This window comes from Olea europaea, chromosome 12 (assembly GCF_002742605.1).
Source record: "Olea europaea var. sylvestris chromosome 12, O_europaea_v1, whole genome shotgun sequence".
In the NCBI taxonomy this organism is placed as follows: Eukaryota; Viridiplantae; Streptophyta; class Magnoliopsida; order Lamiales; family Oleaceae; genus Olea; species Olea europaea.
Window position 1 is genome coordinate 9,930,102 of NC_036248.1, and position 23,388 is coordinate 9,953,489.

Below are 23,388 nucleotides of genomic sequence, written 5' to 3' on the forward strand. Positions count from 1 at the left end.
CCAGATCTGGTTTCCCATTATTGGCATCAACTTTTGATTTACCATATCTTATGCTAGCTGTGGTCTGTTTTGCTATATAATGAATATAAACATAATTACACGTGTTTGTTTTTATGCATGTGTATATGTATGTAAATTCAATAATCTAAACAACTGTGCCTGGCTGCCTGCTTATTATTTTAGTGCTTCTAATTTCGATAGTCTTCTGATTGACATCTTCGAAAATGCAAAACTTCCATACACCATTTGTTACGCTTGCAGCATGTGTATATGTATTCTGGTTGATAGGACTAAGTTATTCTTGCCCATATGCTCAACGTATCTTGATTCATGGTATGCTAATACATCAAACAAAACTTTTTAAATCCACTCCATGCTGCTGGAACCAGTCCTCCTGCTGGTGAAAAATCTTTGGCTAACGTGTGGATAAATATGGAGGAGTGGTGGAGGGAAATAAGAACTACCAAAATTCTAAAATAGAAGGCCATGTTAGAAATTTTCATACTGTAACGGGCCATGTTAATTGTGTGAAGGCACCGAATGCAATTCTAGAAAATTTATTCCAGTGGGTAGGAGAGATGTAAGAAGTCATACAATTATAGTACAAAAAATGATTTTTCATGCATTTTGGGGGGTGGGGAGGGGAGGGGAGGGGGAGGAAATATAGGCATGCATGGAAGCTATTCTTGTGATAGTTTCCCTTGGTTCACAACAATGTAGATTGACATTTGTGTATAACACATTGAATAAACGTTGAAATTGTGTTGTAATACTTGAAGAGATGTGCTGGTGCGGAAGCATTATAAAATTCTTGTAATGAATAAAAACGATATTTGAACAATCATGTTATGTATTTATTGAGCCCATATGTGGTGGGGATTAAAATTAATTTTTAGTAAATTTTGACAAAAGTTATTGAAATGTATGACTGAAAAGTTGTGGGCTCCATAAAATGTGTGGTTAAAATCATTTGTTGATTTTGACTTAAATTAAAATCTGAATTTTAATTTGTATCAAATAGGGGCTGAATAATAATTGATTGTTGTTGAAAAGTATATAATGCCTCTACATTTATAGACAAAATTATTTCCTACTTCTATTACTAGTAGAAAACTAATATAAGGGGAATAAAATAAATCAAAATCTTAAAAAAAAAATATGAATCATATTCTAAACAAGAAATAAGAATAAAAAGATGAACCTATAATAATTAGACATTTTACTATAAATATTTAACTTTTATCCTATTTACAATAAAATTGTCCTACATCAATCTCTCCGACTTGAAAAAACTCATCCTCGAGTTTTGTTGAAGAAAAGACTCCTTGATAACTTGTTTGTTTTCAAACTTTGTTGGGACTTGAGGAAATTCTCTTGTCAGTGTAATCGTATTCTATGTTTGTCAAAACAATTAAAATTCATAGCAGTTAAAGTCTGTAAATTCTTGTCAGCTTGTTTCTCCATGAGTTCGCGATTCCTTTCAAGACTTAATGCAGTCAACATCTGCGTGATGTTGTGAAGGGTTTTATTGATTCCTTCTATTCGATGTTCGATTTTTTTTATCCTCTGCTCATCGTCGATGGTTAGGGATTTTAATTTAGCTCGTTGGTTTGGGCTGCCCGTGACTCGGCTTGAAAAAACCCGAGCCAGCTTGGCTCGAGCTTGAGGCTGAGGCCGAACATCCCATGTGGCTCGCCATCTCGAGCTCAAGGGCCTTAAAAAAAAAGATACGGCCTTTTTTTAAGGCATTCAATGCAGCAAAATGCTGCCACAGCAGTTATTAGGGAAACAAAAAACTAGTCTACTTGGGTCGTGCCCGAGCCTCGAGTTTTTGCTCACGAGTTTGCTCGACTCGACTCATTGGCATCTCTATCGGTAGTTAGATTGCCACCTGGACCTTTGTCGGCCATCGGATTAAGGTAATATCCTTGCTCTGATATCAATTTGGTGCAGAAGCATTAATAAAATTCTCGTAATAAAATTTTTAGGATAAAGATATTTGTACAAAATCTTGTTGACAAAATGGTGTACTTACTCTCACAAAATTAGCTGACCCCACGTGAATTTAAAAAATGTTGGCTTGTGATCCCCACCCCCATTGTGAGTAGTGAGTAAGGAAGTTTGTAAAAAAAGTTTGTACATGTAGCATGATCCAAATTTTTATAATAGATAAAAACGATATTTGAATAATCATGTTATGTGTATATTAAATAATAATTGATTGTTGTTGAAAGAGTACAATTGCTCTATATTTATGGAAAAATTATTCCTTACTTCCACTACTATCGGGAAACTAATATAAGAGAACTAAAATAAATCCTAATATAAAAGAGATTAGAAATCCTATTCTAAACTAGAAATAAGAATTAAAGATAAACCTATTACCACTAGATATCTTACTATAGATATCTAACTTTAATCCTATTTGTTGGGTTTTTGATATCCAATAAATCTCGGACAATAATATTAAACAGTGTCGGATTATATTTCATAAGCCGACGCCGATCAGTGAAATATTTATCAACCAATCAACTCATATACTCGACCCGAAAACAACGTGGGCTATTAGTTGCAGTTTAATTGAGTTTAATGTTGCTTTGGCCCAAATCCACTTATAGGAGGGCTTCCTTGTATCTTGGCCCAATTGGTAATATACCTAAAACTATATATATCTCCTCCTTCTTGCAAGAGCCGTGTGTTTTGCCCCTGCTGCGAGAAGAGAGACTTTGGCTACCTCTTGCAATCTTCTTCAAGTTCTTGCATCTTCTTATCTTCTCTTGGCCTTTGTGGCTTGCAAACACCACCATATCATTGTCCCTTAGTGGGTGAGAAAAGGGAATGCAATAATAAGTGGATTGAGGTTGTGGGTTTGTGATTTGGTTGATTGGTTGATATATAGATTGGTAAGTTCGATTTGAGCCCGAAAAATCCACCATTGAAGGTCGTTTCTTCAACACTATTTACAATAGGATTGTCCTACGTCATGTTTATTCATAGGGCATTGTCTTTATGTTTAACCTCCGATGAAGACTCTTCATGTCAGATCTGTTCATTCATATGCAGGTTTTGCATGTATACTTGAACTACTAGCGGAACCCTTTTATATCTTGTCTCGGAACATGCTTCTTCTCAGACCGCAGCTTGTCGTTGAAAGTACAGCTACTCCTTCACGTTGTACAACGACGTATATCCTCATACTGAAGCAATCTAGCATGGTAAATAGTAGATTTACTCTCTTTTAATTTTAATTTTGTGGGTAGTGGCAACTTTTGGAACTGTCAGTAGTAACATTTAGTTTTCAAGCATATCTATATTGTAAGTGTAAAAGCATGGACAAACTTCGCAGGATTTTTTGCTAGAGCGGAGGCATGGGCATGTTGGGTCTTGGATAAAGATGGTCACATTACTTGTCATGAGTTGGGGGCTGGGATTGCTTGGAGCATTATTTGAACTTCTAAACTGAAGTTAGACAGTCAGTTATGAAATTTGTAAAATTATTAATGACTCGGATGAAAGGTCAGAAGCCTACTATTATCATTATTATTATTGGTGTTGCTAGCGTTATCATCATTATAATTGTTGCTACAAATGTGGATAGCTAAATAAGCACTAGGCAGTATCCTTTCTTTTTTCCTTCTTTCAATGTCTTTGGGTGAACGGAGTGGGGTGTCCTGCAACATCTTTATTTGTGCAGCAACTTCCTAGCATGAAAATTTATCATTTGATTTTCAGGAGAAAGATATTGTATTTGCCTTGTCGCAAGTTGCATATGGACTTCAATATTCTTAGGTTATTGGGGATATTTTCTTTTTCGTGTATCTGAAACTTTTGAACTTTTCCTGTCAGGTATTACCTTTTTTCAACCCCCGATTGTTATCTTTTCAACTTTAAACGAGACACACTTTACTACAAACAGAAATTCTGAGAAAAAAGTACTTATTTCATGAACATTGCAGTATTAGCAGTAAAAAGAGTGTATAGGAACTTTTTGTTGATTTTTCTTATGCTTGGTGAACCTCGAGATATCTTGTCAGTCTTCTTTGGTCCCCCTTTCAGATGGCCTTATCATCTAGTGATGGAGTTTGTTCTATATCATCAATTTCTTAAGTAATATGCTTCTTTTTATGCTTTTAATGGTACTGAATACTGAAAAACAACTGATATGCACAGCATCAGAAACCTGATGGATTATGATATGCCGCTAGCAAATATGTGTAAGTTGTTCACTCTTCAAACCATTCGGAAGTTGACTCTTCAGGAAGGAGAAAAGATGGTACTTGTATGGTTGGATACACCATATAATCAAGCAGTATATGGAGTCGTAGAGAAACTAGGTTGGTCTTTCATTAATATACTATTTGCTAATAGTTAATACATTGCTTCACAAGATAGCGTGTTTCCATGAGAAAGATGCAATTATTTGGAGCTGTGTGAGTTCAACTGTTCTAGCATGCAATTCGATTTTCAGTTTGAAACTTAAAAATTTACTAAAGGGGGTGTATTCAATTGAGACTTTTGAAGATTTTGATGGAATTTTTTTAAGTGATGACTTTTGTGGATTTCGTGGATCTTTTATAGATTTATATGGAATTAGTGGAAGTTTTTCGTAGACTTCTATGGATTTTCATTTTAAAACTTTTATAGATTTTCGTGGAATTCAAAAGATTTTTGAAAACTTTCATTTGAAATAGAATTCACGTAGATCTGATGTGAAATTCTCACATATAGGGTGTTAATTCCCACAATTCCCCTTCTTCTTCTCATATAATAAAAAAAAATTTGAAAAACATAAATTTAAGACCTTAATTAAATAAATAATAATCAAAATTATATATGATTCAATATTATTAGTATAGTAACTTTTAAAAATAAGTAAAAATCAATATATTTAAATTTAATTATAATTTTTCATATAAAATTTTATAATTTAACTAAAAAATAGAAATTTTTCACAAAAAAAAAAAAAAAATTTGAATGGAAAAAGAAAAAAAGTTACAAGAATCTAATTTAATTTTTCATAGAAAATATAGATAAATAATAAGAGAGAGAGAGAGAGAGAGATAAATGAAATATAATCAACTAAAAAAATAAATTTTAATCATAAATGTCCATAGAAGGTTAAAGGAAAGAAAATTTGATTTTTTTATTTTTTTGGTAAAGTCTCCCAAAATCTCGTGATTAATGAGAGATAAATTTTAAAATTTTAAATGAGTACTTTTTGCTTAAAAGTCAGTACTCTAGAGACTTTTATAAAAGTCTCTAGAAGTCATTAAAATTTGAATACCTTAAGACTTATAGAAATTTCTAAAAAATTTTAATTAAATACACCGTAACTTTTAGAGACTTTTTTAAAAGTTTTTAAAAGTCTCAATTGAATACACCGTGACTTTTAGAGAGTCTTAAAAAGTCTCAATTGAATACCCTGAACTTTTTAAATCTCAAAAAGTTATTAAAAGTCTCAATTGAATATACCTCCCTAAATATGCTAATTGCTAAATTAAATCAAGTCAATGTTTCAAAGAGCTTAGTGGTTAGGCTGGTGTTTCTTCCCTTCGAGGAAAGTTCATATGCCACATTTGCAAGGTCTGCATCAGGTTTATCCCTCTTCTTCTTTGTTCTCTTGATTCCAAGATTGGTCTGCTCAAATAAGCCACCATCTTGAGGGAGCTTGTTAAGCAGCGACGAATCCAAGATCCAAGTCCAGCAAGGGTGGGTTGATCATTAACCATTGACTGTTGACCGTCGACGATCGCAATAGTCCGATATTACGATCAATTACAATTGATTAAAAAAAAAAACCAAGTACACACGGGTTGAATTGAGCGGCCAACATCTTCTCAATTAAATTCTTTCACCTTGACTAATTTTCTAAACGTAAATTCTCAAATCAATAATCATAACTCACAAAACATAAATTACTTATCATAAATCACAATTCACAACATAATTTCGTAAACATTAATTCTCAAATCAATAATCATTCCTTATCAAAACATAAATTACTTATCATAAATCACGAATGCAAATATAATTTCGTAAACATAAATTTCCAAATCAACAATCATAACTCATAAAACGTAAATTACTTATCATAATTCATGAATCACAATTCGCAATTTTTTAATTCCCAAATGAATAAATCACAACATATTTAACATCAACTGATCAATTTAAGTCATTGACCTGAGGAAGGAATCCTTTGGCATTAATATTGGCTCCAAGTCTCCAACCAGTGAACCAGAGAACTTGCTCGCCAAGTGGACAAAGAATTATGCGATTCTGCTCCAATTTCATGCCAAATTGATACCCTTAATCTATTAAACATGGTGTTGAGCAGTTAGCACCTACAAATTACAATACAATAAAATTAAATTTGCCAATTTAGTAGTTAGCACATACAAACAGGCAATCATATAATTCATACCTTGTGAAAATTTTCATTTAAAAAATGGAAGCACTCACATAATATATGGCACTGTTCAATTATTTAATTATATCCCTCACCCTCAGTCCAATATTTGAGGAATATAATAATAAACAGAAGTAAATTATGAAGATAACTCGAATTGTAGTAATCTTGTTTTTAATTAAATTTTGTACTTTTAAATTTTAAGCCACCCTATTTATTAATTATACAATATTTTATGGCTTATTGGATAATTAATTAGTATATCAACAGACAACACAACAATATACCTATCTTTACTCCAAAACTCAAAAAGATGAAAGATTTTCAGAATGAAGTCAAAAGTCATGTTAGAAAAACAGTTAGAAATCAGGGGCGAACCGACGGTGGCAAAGGAAGAAGTGTCTCACACTACAGCCTGCAGGGCAGGGGCGAAATCGGCGATCTCCGACACTGTCGTGTCTCGTCACTTGTGTGCAGCGTCGTGTAGGCAGGGGCGAGCGGCGAAGGAAGAATTGAAGAAATTGGAAAAGGGTTTTCTTCCAGCCTTCCACCATTCCACGATTTGGGAGAAATGGGAGTTATTTGGGCATTTGATTCAATTTTATTGGGTAATTGGACTTTGATAAATTGGTTTATTTTTATTTAACAATTGGACTAACAATAAGAGGCCCAACATTTGAACCCCGCCCAAACAAAAAAATAAAATAAAATTTGCCGTCTTCTCTTCGTCTTCTTCCTTCTCCAGCAACAATCGGACTCCGGTACATCTGCAACTGGCGCTACTCGACGGATCTGAAGATTTCGACGGAGCCAGCACGTGCGGCGGAGCACCCTCGCTGGGTACTGGCTCCGCACCTTCTGTTAAGGGTTATCCCACATCAGTTTAATACCGAAATAAATACCAATTTATAAAGATCTTGAGTTTCTCCATTTAATAAGATTGACCTTATTAAGATGACCTCCTAATTTTAACATGATATTAGAGCTCATTAAACTCCAACGAGCGATTCAATCCGATTATAAGTCTCAATTAATGAGCAACGGATTGCAAGATTGGTCTGCTCAAATGAGCCACCATCTTGTGGAGGCGTGTTAAGGGATAAAAATCTCACTTGGTTAAATACCGAAATATTGACCAACTTAAAAAGATTTTGGGCTACTCCTCTTAATAAGATTGACCTTATTAATGTTAAGGGATAAAAATCTCACATCGGTTAAATACCGAAATATTGACTAATTTAAAAAGATTTTGGACTACTCCTCTTAACAAGGTTGATCTTATTAAGATGGACCCCCAAATCTTAATATGGTATCACAGCTCATTAAACTCCAACGAGCGATTCGATCGGATTATAAATCTCAATTAATAAGCAAAGGATTACAAGATTGGTCTGCTCAAACGAGCCACCATCTTTTGGGAGCGTGTTAAGGGTAAAAATCTCACATCGATTAAATACTGAAACATTGACCAATTTAATTTAAAAGATCTTGGGCTACTTCTTTTAATAAGTTTGTCCTTATTAAGATAGACCCCCAAGTCTTAACATACATTACTTTTCGATTTTCCTACATTGAGAGTAACTTAGGTAGAGGACTTCCCTCAAGATTCGTACATGAATTATTCCTTCTTAGTATTTTTTTCACTGCATGCTTCCTATATGTGTTTTTTGAAGACAGGAATATGCAATTTATGATTGTTTATTATATCTCTGGATGGATCTAGCAATGAACTGAATGGAGTGGTAAAAGTGATTCATGTAGGACTCCTAATTTTTTGGGATCAAAGCTTAATTTGTTGGTGCTGCTTAAATGTGTTTCCATTTATCTGATTGTGATTGTCCACGGGTCCAATCCTCTGACATTTTTCTCTAAAACTGAGGACGTGTCAGCATACTAGTTATTTGTACTTGATGTCATAGAAATGGTAGAATTGGGTTACAAGTGCAAACGAATTCATACTTTTCATCCTTTGAATATCTGTACTGTACAATTTCACGCTCTTTTGCTCAGGCAAGCTATATGCTTTGGTGATACTGCAATTATATTTCTTTAATTACCACGATTTAAGTCTTACATTCCACCAATATTCAGCTAGGCTTACATTCTTTGATCTATAAGAATCAAGTAACTCGTCACCACTTGTCTGTGCTTGTTTTCTTATGTAGTTCTTCTAGTCATTTAAGGCCATATATTGGTGAATAGTAAGAACTATATCACTGATACTATGTTTTGTATAATAGGATTATCAAAAGTTTTTAGGTTTTATTTTTTCAGTACGACTTTTATCATTTCTTCATTCCTTTTGGCAGGAGACAATAAAGAGAGAAGCAGGAAGCTTGGAAGGTGTCTTACAGATGCTCTGAAACTTGTTTTGCTAATAGGTACTCTACTTTTGGTGCAATTTATATCTAAATGAATAATAAACACAATAATAAACTTGATATCAATTTCTTGAAAACATAATGTTACTCCCCTGAATTGATTTTGATCACTTTAGTCTCGCTCAAAAGTACTTAAGCCCGTGGAGCTACAAGCTGAGTTAATTTGATCTTGAAACTAATGCAACACATTTCAGAGAATATTCAGTGAGGTGCTAGTGATAAAGAATTTTTAGCTACTGGACTGTAATTTGTCACTAGCTGTTTTAGCTGCTTGTACTTAGAAAACCTAAAGCTTTCTTTACCCGAATTCAATTAACATCGTAGTCTGATTTAAGGTTCTCAAAATCATTCTGATTCCAAATCTTTAATCCATAATTGTGGTCTGATAATCGTGGAAAACACAGTTTTTCCATAAAAACACAGTTTCTATTTTATTTTATTTTTTGATATTTCCAAAACCTAGTCTAGCGGGTGAGGACATATTAAAATCCATTCAAGTTCAACACTTCTATATTCTTTTGTTTCTAGTACGGAAACCAAACATAGAGAGGGAAAACATTAGGATGTAACCCTGAGGGATAACTTAGTGGTTCGATTTTGGATTTGCTCTCCAATGGTTACCAGTTCGAATCCCTTCAAGGCCACTGAGCTGAGTACCCGACTGTAAATTTCAAGGATTTGTGGGATTAGTCAAGGTGAGCATGAGCTGGTCCAGACGCCCATACTTAAAAAAAAAAAAAAAAAAAACTTTAGGGTGTGTTTCTTCTGTTGGCATGTGGATCTTGGAATGGATCTCATTGCCACAACTACAATACCCATTTCGGCTCTCGATTTTTAAAAAAATGTTGAAAAAGATAGATGATTGCTATCGAAACAAATTGCTCACATAATGCAGATACCTCAAACCCATGCTTCATTGTAGTTATTAGGCAGGGAATGTAATTTAAATGTAAATGAAAATTAAAAGATACTATTAACAGTGTAATTAATAGGAAAAACTTCATCCATGGTATTGGCGAAATACAGTGAAGAGGTCCCAAGTTAAGTGTTATCTGACCTTATGTTTATATAGAGCATAAGTGTGATATGGCTTTCTTCTATGTCATTTTGTTCTAGAATTTTTTGACATTTGAAGTGCATATCCTAACCTTGAAGAAGTTATCCTAAAAGATTTGTGTAGCTTATCCTGTTATTTTGATTGTGTCGGCCTGGTGGTTATTGCATTTGGTCCAATCTATTCTTACTCTCTCATCAGAATATTTTATGGTAGGAAATGGAGATGCTTCAACAATCCTACGATATTATTGCCTTATGTAACAGTTTTGGCCATGAATGGTAAGTGAAGCTAAATGTCAAATTATTCCTATTATTTATTTATTTAGCTCTCGTTTGACCCCTATTAAATTAATTTTTATTTCTCTCCCTTTCATTTTTAACCACACAATCTTTTATAAAATAATATTACACATAAATAAAAAAATTTTCCTTCTTTTTCAACTATTTATTCTTCAAAAAAAATATTATTCCACCCATTAAAATTTAAAATAATGGGGGCCAAATTGGGGCTTTCCACGGGAACAATTGCATGTTTACAGTTTTTCTAGCATCTGTTTTTATCCTCCTATTTAAGTTCTATATGGTACTTTGTCTTATTCTATATTCATGACAAGATAATAATACTAAGAAACTCCAATTAGTTCAGCAGTAGCTAGTGATGTCAATGGCCCGAGTCGACTGGGCTCGGCCCTTAACCTCATGAGCTTGGCTTGGGCAGGTGGCGAGCCGAGCTCAAGCTCTGCTCGTTGATTTTGGACGAGCTCGTGGGCTGAGCCGAGATTTGACTTGCGAGCTCGTAAATTTTTTTTTTTGTTAAATATAGAAAAACACAAATAATTGAATAAAGACATTTAAAAAAAAAATAAAAGTGTTAAAAAAATACAAATAATTTAATGAAGATACTTTTTTTTTCTATCATATTGTAATATTTTTTATAAAGTATAAAATATTTATGTAATGAAGACAAAATATTTTTTGAAATACATTTACAAAAAATACATTTTTTTCAATTTTTTTTAAAGTAGATAAAATGGAAACCCTTTTCCTTTATCCGGGCTTGGGACCAGCTACATAAATTTTAAGTAGGTGGAGTTAAAAATTGTACACAAACAATTTATTGTAACGTGTACAATTTTTTAAAGAATATTAAATTTAACGATTAAAAAATAAGCAAATTTTGATTAATATAATTAAATCAAATATCACTTACCTGATGACATGCAATTTCAGCGTATTTATCTTATAGTCGAAAATGAGCTTTCTGCCAATCCTTCATGCACATTAACGTTTTCAAAACATCTTCTTTCAGTCGGCTTCTGACATCAGTCAAAACCCTTTTACATGCACTAAAAGCAGACTCCAAAACAACAGTGCTAACCGGAGGTGTCAGCAGATCTTTCGTAATTGCAGTAACAATTGACCAACGTCTTTCATACTTTCACGAGAATTCAATTACTTCTTTTGAACTTTTTTTAATTGTTTTGTCTGTTGGCATATTATAATTGAAATAATCAATTAATTCGACATGCATCGCATTTTGAGTTGCAATTGATATTTGATGAGATGCAAATATAAACGACATAGCACTAGATGAACACATTGGGATTTCATCATATCTAAATGTATTAATGCCTTGAAATAAATTCATTATTTCGACATCATCTTCTTAAATTTCAGCCGAAAGAGTATGTGCAAAGGGTACCAAATTAACATTCGCACCCATTCTTTCTGTATATAAATCATATATTCCATATAATATTTGCTCTAAATTCTTATAGGTGAAAGGTGTATCAAGTATTAAGGCTTTATTGATTTGATGAATTATGTATTTAGTTCTGAAATATTATATAGGGGTCCATTGTGCATACTAAAGGAAATAACATAGGTAGTCCTTCCTAATATTTTCTAAACTTTAATTCCATAGCAATTATAATTTCACTAAAATCAGGATCACTTTTATATTTATTGAATGTTTTTGCAATTATATAAAGGCGTTCAAGCACCATAGAGCTTGTGGAGTAATAAACACCCGGTAAAATCTTTGTTGTCTTATAAACAGATGTCAAAAATAATTTAACTTTCAAAGCTAAAACCCTATCGGATTCGTTCAACATACCATCATCATCGCTTTTAACGTGTCTATTGTTATAAAAGTCAGCTATTAAATGTTCAAAACTTTCACATGACTTTAATAGCAAGTAGAGTTCCATCTATAGCATACGTCGCTAACAAATGTTTTAGCAATCGTCACCCCTAGTTAGGTACAAAAATCTTCAAATGCTTATTTTCTACTAGGAGAGATCGTAATATATACTAATGCTTTTATAATTTTTTGAAGTTCATTCTTTATATGTTTTAAGACATCTTGCACAATTAAATTCAAGATATGACACGCACAATGAATATGAAACAAATACCCACCAAAATCAGGTTGAAGTACCCTACACAATTTATCGAAAAACTACTTTTTTAACACTAGCATTATCAAAAGTAAAGGACCGAATTTTAGTCTCGCAGTTATATTCTCTAATAATACTGATAATAACATTATATATATTATTAGCATTGTGAGGAAACTCAATAATTCTAAAAGTAATATTTTTTATGCATGCATCAAAATGGGTCTATATAGTGTGTGAGTGCAGCTATATATGCTCTTTTATTAACCCCTTCCCATATATCAGAAGTTAAAGATATAACACCTCCATATTGTTGCAAATCCATAATTAATTGTTGTTTTGAATTATTGAAATATTGTATAGTATCGGCACGAAGAGTGTTTCGACTTACCTCAACGTACCTTGGTTGTAGATATTCTTTCACGAATGAGATGAAATGTTGGGTGTCGGCAATAGCCAAAGGTAACTCAGTGACGGCAACAAATTTCACCATTTCGGTTCGAGTGTTGTCCTTCGAATACACCCACATGGATAGGGGCAAAGTCGTAGAATCGGCGCCTGGACTGTCAAATTGTAATTGTGTTTGACCAGTTAGAAGAAGTCCATGTCTGACCGTACATGTTTTGTAGTAGCGGTTGAGATGGGTGATACAAATTCCTTTTTACTATGGCAATCTTTGTTGGCAATATTTACATATTGCCTTAGATTCTACAAGTTTATCGACGACTTTTTCTATTGAAATCAACTTAAAGTGATCCTAATATTTTGTTTATTTTTGCCCTTTCGCTTTCCCTTCGCATTTGGGATGTTTAATTCGGTATCTTCATCCTTATCTCCTACTTCGAGAACGTTAATATCATCCAAATCAATTGGTTTGTAGCTTCCATGACCGTGAATGTGAACATCTTCAGGTGTAGCTACGTCATTTAGACCAACAAATTCATTTGGAATTTTTTGCGGCATCCTAGGCGATTCGTCATGTGGCCCACATCCCGTATCAAATAAGCTCTCAACAAATGAGCGTTGATCCATTTGTTTGATTATTTATGATGAAATCCAAATATAATAACTCGTAAAAATATAAATGTAGTGAGAACTTGCTGAATTGAAATTGTAACTGAATAAACTGTAAAAAATGAATTGATATTATATATTTTACACAACAGCGCAAGAAAGTAAAAACTCGATAATTGATATAAAAGAGAGTTGAGAAGTGAGAATGATGAGATAATTGATATGAAAAAATGGAGAGTTAGGAGGGTATTTATAATAGAAAGAAAAAAATATAATTAAATTCAGTGACCCAAACGGTCATTGAATTTCAGCGATCATTTCGGTCACTAAAATTTTAAAACGGTGATTGTTTTGATCACTCGTGGGCTAGCTCGGCTCACCTCCTGGTGAGGCCCTCTCGGCTTGGCTCGGCTGGGGCTACTGATTTTACGAGCCCGAGCTGCCCACGGGTCCTATTTCGACTAGTTGGCGAGCTGCTCGACTTGTTTGACATCCTTAGTAGTAGCAGTCTTGCATGCATTAGTGGAATCCTAAAATATGTTGATGAGAAACTATATGATCTAAAATTACTTGAGCCAAATGAATCTCCCAAGCACCATTGTGATTGCAATATGTAATTATTATATTTTTGTTCTTGTTTTTGCATCAGATATATCTGAAGCATTTTTGCATGTAGTTGCAACAGAGAATCAACTCAAGCAATCTAAAAATTCATTGGTTGTATTCTCGTTTGTTTACCTGGTGTTAAATGTATTACTTATAAGATCAGCTGGAGTAGTAGGATTGATCCCTGCAAATTCTTTGAGTATCCTCTACCATTTTTTTTATTTTCTGATCATGTTCTTCCTTTGGTCAATTCTTTGTTGTCTATTCTACATTATTTAAAAAAAAAATCAGTGAGCAGTGGTACATTTAACTATTAAGGGCCTGTCGTTAGAGATTTTGAGAATTGATTTTTTGACCGTTAGGAGAAAAGTGGGGGCTACTTGTGAGAGAAGAAGTCAAAAATTATGGTTGGAATAGTGAAATAACGGTCAAAAAATCAATTTTTTTTGGTGAAAAATTACTCCCAAACACCCTCTAAGGCTGCTTAATCAGTCTAAAGACATCATTTTCAGGATTATTTATTCAACAAAATTCATCAGCAATTATTTCAAGGTATACTTGTTGTTGACACGCTAAAGTGCAGCCCAAATCGAATAGCCTAAAGAACGAAGCCCAATTGTGCAATTCAGGATAAAGGCCCAAATAGGGTTATTAATGAATGTAGTGGAAGCCCACGAACACGGTAACACTATCGCCCAAACTTGCAAGACGCTCAAGATCTGAGCGAATGAAGTGCCTTGCAGTCGCCCAGGGTTATGACCCTGTTCTTGCCCAAACCTTCGAATCATCTTAGCAAACATAAGATGTTATGATAATCCAAAATGTAGTTATCGAAGCAGTTATTGAGTAATCTTATCACGTTCCACGATTTAAGGAATTCAGTTGAAGATGGTTGAACGACAAAGAGTAGTGGCAGCAGTTAGAGACGGTAGTTCCACGATAAGTTGGCCACCATGAAGAAAGTGGACAGTTATAAAGCAATTAAGCACTTTCTAAGCGGTTGATCACGAAGAGATCATCAAGGGAATATAAAAGGAAGAAAATACAAAGAGCAAAGGCCTCGAATCAAATACTCTCAAGCAGAGAATATGTAATTTCAATTTCTTAATTTAGACTTAAACATTTCTTTTCAGTACTCGTGTGCTTGCGCCCCTTGGAGGCATTCTGTTTAGTAGTAATTGTAAAGTCATCGCCAAATAAAACACCCCTTTTTGGGACTTTGTCTCAAGAGGTTTGTTCCTTACACAATCGTCTGATCCCTTTTTAATTGTTAGCGACTACCCGCATAAAACAATTTGGCACGTCCAGTGGGACATTGGTGTTTGGTGTTGAAGATACAAAAGGCGAAACAATATGCCTTAGAAATCTGATAAGGAAGCAGTAAGTCAAGGAGAAGTCCAGTTTGTGATCGAGTGATATGAGGAGCAGCATAGCTCTCCACGAACAGATTGACAGAATCAGAGCAATCACAGTCGTTACGAACCAATGACAGAGTTGAGTCCTCAAACCATGCGTGCATTACTCGGAGAACTCACACAAGATGTCGTTGAACAGGTAAATCTATGAAATATTCATAATGTGGAAAGATTTACCCAGAATGAGAATGCACATTATGACAACATGGCCAAACAACTGAATACTTTGAACGAAATAATGAATAAGTTAGTAGGCCAAATTTGTCAGCCAGTTGTGCCTCTTGCAAACCACTTTCAAACTAGGACAATTGTGGGACATAATCCCCCAGTCCTAAGTTTAAATCAAGGGGTAGAACCACCTTTTGATTCCTCTTCTTCAAACCTAGGGGGTGGTGTAATACCAAATCAGAATAGTGGCATTGGTACATCTAACTTGGGGGGTAACCTAAATGTAAGAGATAATGTCCTAAATAATGGGCAAAATACTCCACGTGTTAATGATGGAATAAATGTTCAGGCTAATGGTAACAATGACCCAAATCATGGTAACTTTGTTGCCAATCAAGGACCAAACATCAGGCCTCAAGCAAATCAACTGGTCAACCAACTTGTAGGAATTCCATATGACCCCAACGTCATGTTGAGGAATCAGATTATGAAAATCGTACATGACCAGATGGCTTTTGGAGTACATCCTGTCATTAGGCCGACTTACACAAAGCCATATCCTGATTGGATAGACCAAGCATATCCATGGCCTAGAGGGTATAAAGTGCCAGAATTCTCATTGTTTACCGGTTTAGGAGAGGTGTCTACTCTAGAACACATAGGGCAATTCACACTGCAAAGTGGTGACGTAACTGATTACCATAAAATGAGGATGTTCCCTAGTTCATTAACAGGAGTAGCCTTCTCCTGGTTCATCAATTTACCAGCAAACTCTGTTCAAACATGGAAACAATTGGAGCAATTGTTCCACGCTCAGTTTTATAAGACTGAGTCTGAAGTTACTTTGGTCGATTTGGCGAATCTACGTCAAATGCCAAACGAATGGGCAGAAGGTTTTCTTCAAAGGTTCAAGACAGCAAGAAACAAATGTTTTCTACCTTTGCCCGAAATGGAGTTTGTCAAAATCGCTCAAGGTTGTCTAAGCTTTGATTTGAAGAAGAAGTTCCAAGACAAGGAATTTCCTGATCTTTTCCAATTGAGCGCGAACGTGATTAGGTATGAACGATTAATAAGAGAAGAAGAACAAATAAAAAATTCTAGCAAGGGAACTTATTATAGAGACCTAAATTTTGATGTTCATACCATTAATGACGAGTATTACGATCAAACCGAAATGTATTTGGTCGAATTAGTTAAAGGAAACACATATACTTGTCCTATAATGGCTAAGCCTAGACCGTCGAGCAAGGATGAGCCTATAAAAGATGAAAACATAAAGGCTAGAACGTTCTCGTTCGATGTAACCAAAACTGACCTTATATTTGATAAATTATATAAGCATAAGCGGATAAAGCTGAGCGATAAGCATAAATGGCCGAGCCCTTAACAAGTTAAGGGTAAAAAATATTGTAAGTGGCATAATGCATGGTCACATTTGACCAACAACTGTTTGGTTTTTCGCCATGTGTTATAGGACGCCATTGAATCAGGACGAATTACGTTCGAGGATAAGAGGAAGATGGCAGTGGATGAAAATCATTTTCCATAGCCACTTGGAGTGAACATGGTGACGTCTGGTTTCAAAAACAAATTGCCAAAATTCAAGTTGGTTATAGATGACGGAGAAGAAGACCCTGGACCACATCCCAGTGTCTTTGAACGTATCAAAAGGAAGGAGCCCAAAAAGGACGAAGACGTCCTATGTGCAAGATGCAAAAAAGAAGTGAGTGCAAATGCAGAGAAACCAGGGATATGGCAGCATCACCATCTCCCTAGTTTTTTCCCAAACGCTCAGCCTGGTAGAGGACGGGGTACATCATTCTATAAGAGACCACCTTTTGAGAGGCAGTTCAGGCCAGTAAATAATGGGAGAACATTCAGACCGCAACCTCGCCAACCAAATGTATGGCATTCGTTCCAGTATGAGGCTGAAAGGTCGATACCTTTCAACGAGATGACTAGAACCCAACAAAGGTATTTTCAACGGAACTACGGGCGAATGATGAGGTAACAACAGGGAATGCTGCGTCCTAAGGCATCTAGACTACTCAGGCAGCCAATCAGAATGTTCTCAAAGACAGTAAAGAGACTGGTACAGGTGAACCTATGGAAGAATTGTCAGAGACTTCTTCTGGGAGGTCGAAGTTTGAGCGAGACAGAAGGGATTGAGAAGCTCCAGATTAGCCCCTTACTATTCAGTTTGGTATGTTGCCTCCTGTCATGGTTAATAACTATTTACTAGCCAATAAGTTCAAGAATAAAGAAAAGTGTGAAGAAGAAAAGGAGGATAACGAAGAAGAAGCATGCATGCTAGAATATGAAGAAGGCTAAACTTCTAGAGAGGCCTACAATGGTGAGGAAGATGATGGTATGACAGACATCGAAGATGAAATCGATCTGGAAGCAAAAAGAAGAAGAAGAGGAGTATCGTACAATACTCTGTTGAAGCAAATGCATCGAGAGGGAGTTCGTGAAGTAGACTTATTGGGAGAACCATCTAGGCGTTCTTTCGATTATTACGTGCTGTATGGGACATCCAAAAGGAAGAAAAGAGTGCATCGCTTTGAAAAGTATGGATCACCTCCAAGAATAATGCCTCCTCCCACAGGTTGGGTAACTGAAGAAGAAGCATTAGAAAAATAGTAAAAAGGAAATTCAGAAGACAGAGGCTCAGTGCGATATGCTGCATGTTGACTTATCACAAAAGGGTAACTCGATAGAGGACAAGCAGGAAATGGAAATAGATGCTGCCGAAAAAGTTATTTTTAAGCGACCAGCCATGAAATTGACCAAACACTTGAGGCCATTGTACGTTAAAACTCTAATTAATGGCATACCTGTGGCAAAAGTGCTTGTCGATAATGGAGCAGCTATAAACACCATTCCATCTAGGATGATGAGGAAATTCGCAAAGACAGAAGGTGATATGATCCCAACGGAAGTCATCCTGATAAGTTTCAATGGAGGAGCAACTTCAGCTAAAGGGGTTATGCCATTGGACATAACTATAGAAACAACTACTAGGACCACAGTATTCTTTGTAATAGATGGTCCCACTAGTTACAATGTGTTATTAGGAAGAGATTGGATACACGGAAGTCGCTGTATACCCTCATCGCTCCATCAGTGCCTAGTTTTTTGGAATGACAAGGGCGAAGCAGAGATGGTGCAGGCCGATCATAGGCCTTTTGTCGCAGAAGCAAACTCAGTGGAAAGGTTCATGTACGAAGAAAATTATGGACCTGTCAAAGTAGTCCAAGATGGGGAAGAAACTCAGATTGTCACGCAGAGTGAAGAGCCATTTTTGGTGGATGCACTCACTAAAATGTTCAGTCAGATGAGGCCAAACATAGTGACCCTGGAGGAGTCAGTAATTGGCAAAAGAATAATCAAAGAGTTTTAAATGAGTTGTAAGCAACAAAGGCAAATGGTCGACATTCAGACCTTCAAAGCCAAATTAATGACTTTCAATAAAGAATGCAAGGACAAGACGAAAGAAATAGCAACCTTGAAAGCATTGAGAGACAAATTGGCAGTGTTCGAGGTGGAACAAAGTATTGGCCGAGAAGTCAACAAGGTGGATTGTTTAGAAGAAGAAGTGCCTACAAGGGAATTGGACGACGAAGTGATAAGGATCGCCAAGCCTGGATACGCTCAAGCACAAGACCCCCTGATTAAAGTGAATATTGGCAATGAAGGAGAAGATTGCCCAACGTTCATCAGCCAAATACTCGATCAAGAGGTTAGTGATAAATTAATCGCTTTATTAAAGGAGTACAAATATTGTTTTGCTTGGAAATATGAACATATGCCTGGTTTAGATAGAGATTTGGTGGAACATAGATTACCAACCAAGCCTAATTTTAAACCTCATAGGCAACCTCCTAGGTGTTTTGTTCCTAATGTACTCCCTGAAATTAAGGAAGAGATAGAGCGATTATTAAAAGCAGGCTTTATTAGAACGGCCAGATATGTTGAATGGTTGTCCAATATCGTACCAATATTAAAAAAGAACGGTAAACTAAGGGTGTGCATAGATTTTAGGAATCTAAACATAGCCACACCTAAAGATGAATATCCAATGCCCACGGTAGATTCTTTAGTAGACTCGACTGCCGGACATGTAATGTATTCCTTCATGGATGGGTATTCAGGATACAATCAAATTTATATAGCTGAGGAAGATATACACAAAACTGCCTTTCAATGCCCTGGGTCTCTAGGATATTTTGAATGGGTAGTTATGCCTTTCGCCCTAAAAAATGCAGGAGCAACTTATCAAAGGGCAATGAATTTGATTTTTCATGATATGATAGGCAAGTTTGTTGAAGTGTATGTAGATGATATATTGGTCAAATCCATTAAAGAAGAAGACCATTTTGAACAATTAAGATGTTCATTTGAGCGAATGAAGCAATATAAACTAAAGTTGAATCCCTTGAAATATGCATTTGGTGTTAATGCAGGGAATTTTCTTGGTTTCTTAGTACACAAAAGGGGGATTGAATTTGATAAAAATAAAGCAAAGGCCATTCTAGAGGCCAAACCACCTAGCAACGAAAAAGAATTGCAAAGGTTTCTAGGCCAAGTAAACTTTTTAAGACGCTTTATTTCTAACTGTATAGGACGAACTAAAGCTTTTTCGCCGCTTTTAACGTTGAAAAATCAGGACGAATTTGTCTGGAAAGAAGAGCATCAAAAGACTTTTGAAAGCCTAAAGACATATTTATCAAGTCCACCAGTGTTGGTGTCACCAATCCAAGGATGACCAATGAAAGTCTATGTATCGGCTGAAAAAGAATCAATAGCTGGAATGGTCACGCAAGAAGACCAATTTGGTGAAGAAAGGGTGATTTACTACTTGAGTAGACGGTTAACAAAATGTGAATGTAATTATTCTGCCATTAAAAAATTATGTCTTGCATTGTATTTCACATGTACAAAATTAAGGGCTTATTTGCAGCCCGTAACCGTTTATTTAATTTCTAAAGTAAATTTGGTTAAGTATATGTTCTCTCGCCCTATTTTGCACCAAAGGGTAGGCCTTTGGACATTATCTTTATTAAAATTTGAAGTACAATACATACCCCAAGAGGCAATCAAAAATCAGGCTTTGACTAACTTTCTGGCCGTTCATCCATGCCTTGATATGCTTGAAGAAATTGAGTTAGAGATCAATTCATTCGAATTAAAACCTTAGGTTTTATATTTCGATGGATCGAAAACCTCTAAAGGTGTAAGAGTAGGAGTAGCATTGATAAATCCTTTAGGGATTTGTTCCAAGTTCGCATTCACTTTGGACAAAATGTGCACCAACAATCAGATCGAATACGAAGCCTTAATCATGGGCCTAGAATTAATGATAGATATGGAGGTAAAGAATGTGATCGTTAGAGGCGATTCTCAACTGGTAATTTACCAATTGATTGGTGATTTTAAATGCCTTATAAGTCAGCATGGAATCGCCCAAGAGTTGTTGGAAGAATTTGACCAAATAGAGCTTCAATGTGTTAATATGATATATAATGACGTAGCAAACGAATTGGCTCAGATGGCCTCAGGGTACTCAAGGGTTTTAAATTGGAAGTCACTTATGAGCATGGAACAATATTGCCCGTGGTCCAAAGAAGGGCGAGAACGATTAAAATTCATTGCATACAAGATGGAGATGCAATAGATTGGATGACAGAGATTAAAAGGTTCCTTAAAGAATCTAATATAGGAAATAGTAAAAAAATGAAGTTGTGTTTGCTAAACTATACACTGATAGACGAAGAGTTGTTTAAAAAACGCTCTGATGATATATTGCTAAAATGTGTAAGTTTGCAAGAAGCCAGGACGATCATGGCTGAATTGCACGAAGGGATATGTGGAGTTCATCAAGCTGGCCAAAGGATGAGATGGCTAATTATTAGGAATGGATATTTTTGGCCAAAGATGGGAGAATCATGCGTTCAGTATGCAAAGAATTGTCTAGCATGCCAAAAGCATGGTCCAATACAAAGGGCGCCAGCACGAGAGATGGCACCTATTATCAAACCTTGGCCGTTTAAGGGTTGGGCGATAGACCTGATAGGGAAGATTTATCCCCCATCGTCCAAGCAACATACCTTTGTTATAGTTGCAACTGATTATTTCACTAAGTGGGTAGAAGCAATACCTTTAAAGGAGATCACTCAAAAGAATGTCATAGAACTTATCCGTGATCACATTATTTATAGATTTGGAATTCCACGAACTTTGATGGTAGATCACGGAACATCTTTAAATGGGGATCAAGTGAATAAATTCTTGAGCGAGTTTGGAGTTAAATTAGTGAACTACATACCATATTACGCTCAATCCAACGGACAAGCAGAATCTTCTAATAAGATTCTAAAAAATATTATAAGGAAAATGATAGATGAAAATGCCAGAAATTGGCACGAATGTCTAAATAAGGCCTTATGGGCTTATAAGACGTCGCCTCGATCAAGCACCAAAATTACTCATTTCCAACTTACTTATGGACAGGAGGCCGTTTTGCATATGGAAATCAACATACAATCGATCAGAGTGTGTTTGCAACATAAGTTAAGTGGTGATGAATATACCGAATCACTAGTTCAAAACTTATTGGAGTTGGACGAATTAAAGTTGGACGTCCTAGATAGATTGCAAGTTCAAAAACGAAAAATGGCTAAATTTTATAATAAAAAAGTTATAGCCAAGTCGTTCAGCCTGGGCGAATTGGTTTGAAAAACAATACTCCCTTTGGATAACAAAGATCCAAAGTATGGCAAGTGGTGGCCCAATTGGGAAGGACCATATAAAATAAATAATGTGTTGCCTAATGGAGCCTATCAGTTGGAAGATTTAGACGGCACCAAGCACATGAGATTCATTAATGGTAAATATTTAAAAAAATATGTTCCTTCCTTATGGGAAAGTGAACAAATAAAAGCGTAATCAAATCGCGTTGAACGATTGTAGATTAAAAAGGGTCAGAGCGAAATACGTTCAAATAAATTCCTTTATTATCAAATGTTCATTACAAAGTTGCAAAATACAAAATGCTATATAAGCTACAATTAAGAGCAAACTAAATTCCTGGTCAATCGCCGAGTAAGAGGGTGAACTGAACTTGATTGCCATCCTGATCGCACTGCTGCAAAGGCAAGCAGAGAGGTTGAGAAGCACTCTCAGCAAGCAGAAAGGAAGAAGAAGCACCTTCACATCGCCTTCCTAAATGCATCGCTGCAATAACGGGCAAGGAGGCTAAGAAGCACTCTCAGCAAGTAAGGTGGCTTGCAGGCGTCCTCAAAAATTGTCTTCCATCATCGAACTCCTTGTAAGGAACATGGAGACAATGGGAAGAACTTTGCTGGCCAAAGAATATTTTCTATATCTCCCATACCAAAGGTGACATCAAGAAAGATAGCAAAATGGGCGGATCAAATGATCCATTTTCATGGAAGACGAAGGTTTTGGATCGATTGTCAAAATGCCAAACAATGGCAATAAATTGATTTTGAAGAAGAGAATGGAAATGAAAATGACAAGTGTGGAATATAAGTGCATTTATAGAGGCGTGAAGGTGAAGAGACAGAATATGAACAGCCACATTCGTGCCTAGTAACTAGAATCAAATGGCCCGAAGTCTTGGGAAAAGAGACAGAAATACCAAGAGAAAATGTGCGTGAATCTTAGCATAAAGCAGTTAAATGTTTGGGGGGTTGACGATTAAAGACAACGTCAATAAATACACAATAAGACAAATTAATCGTTCATTAATTATAATGGCTGTTGGTATGTTCAGAATTACCAATAGACATCAGTACGAGGTTACAAGGGGAAAGTTAATACGAAGTTACAAAAAGAAAAGTTAAGGCATTAGATGTCTTAAGTACAATTCGCCCCAGACTGAACGAATTCTTTCCCTAAGTCTCCCCCAATCCTCG

At 35.6% G+C, this 23,388-nt stretch overlaps 1 long non-coding RNA gene and 1 pseudogene across 1 annotated transcript; one reads left to right on the forward strand and one right to left on the reverse strand.

Annotated features, from left to right (window-relative positions):
• The first annotated feature begins 224 nt into the window (after positions 1 to 224).
• Positions 225 to 23,388, forward strand: part of LOC111406559 — a 28,443-nt pseudogene continuing 5,279 nt past the window's right edge.
• LOC111405555 lies at positions 5,985 to 7,028 on the reverse strand. The gene is made up of 2 exons (XR_002704815.1): positions 6,788 to 7,028; positions 5,985 to 6,344 (listed from the first exon to the last, which is right to left on the reverse strand). It is a non-coding gene; the product is annotated as an uncharacterized LOC111405555 (long non-coding RNA).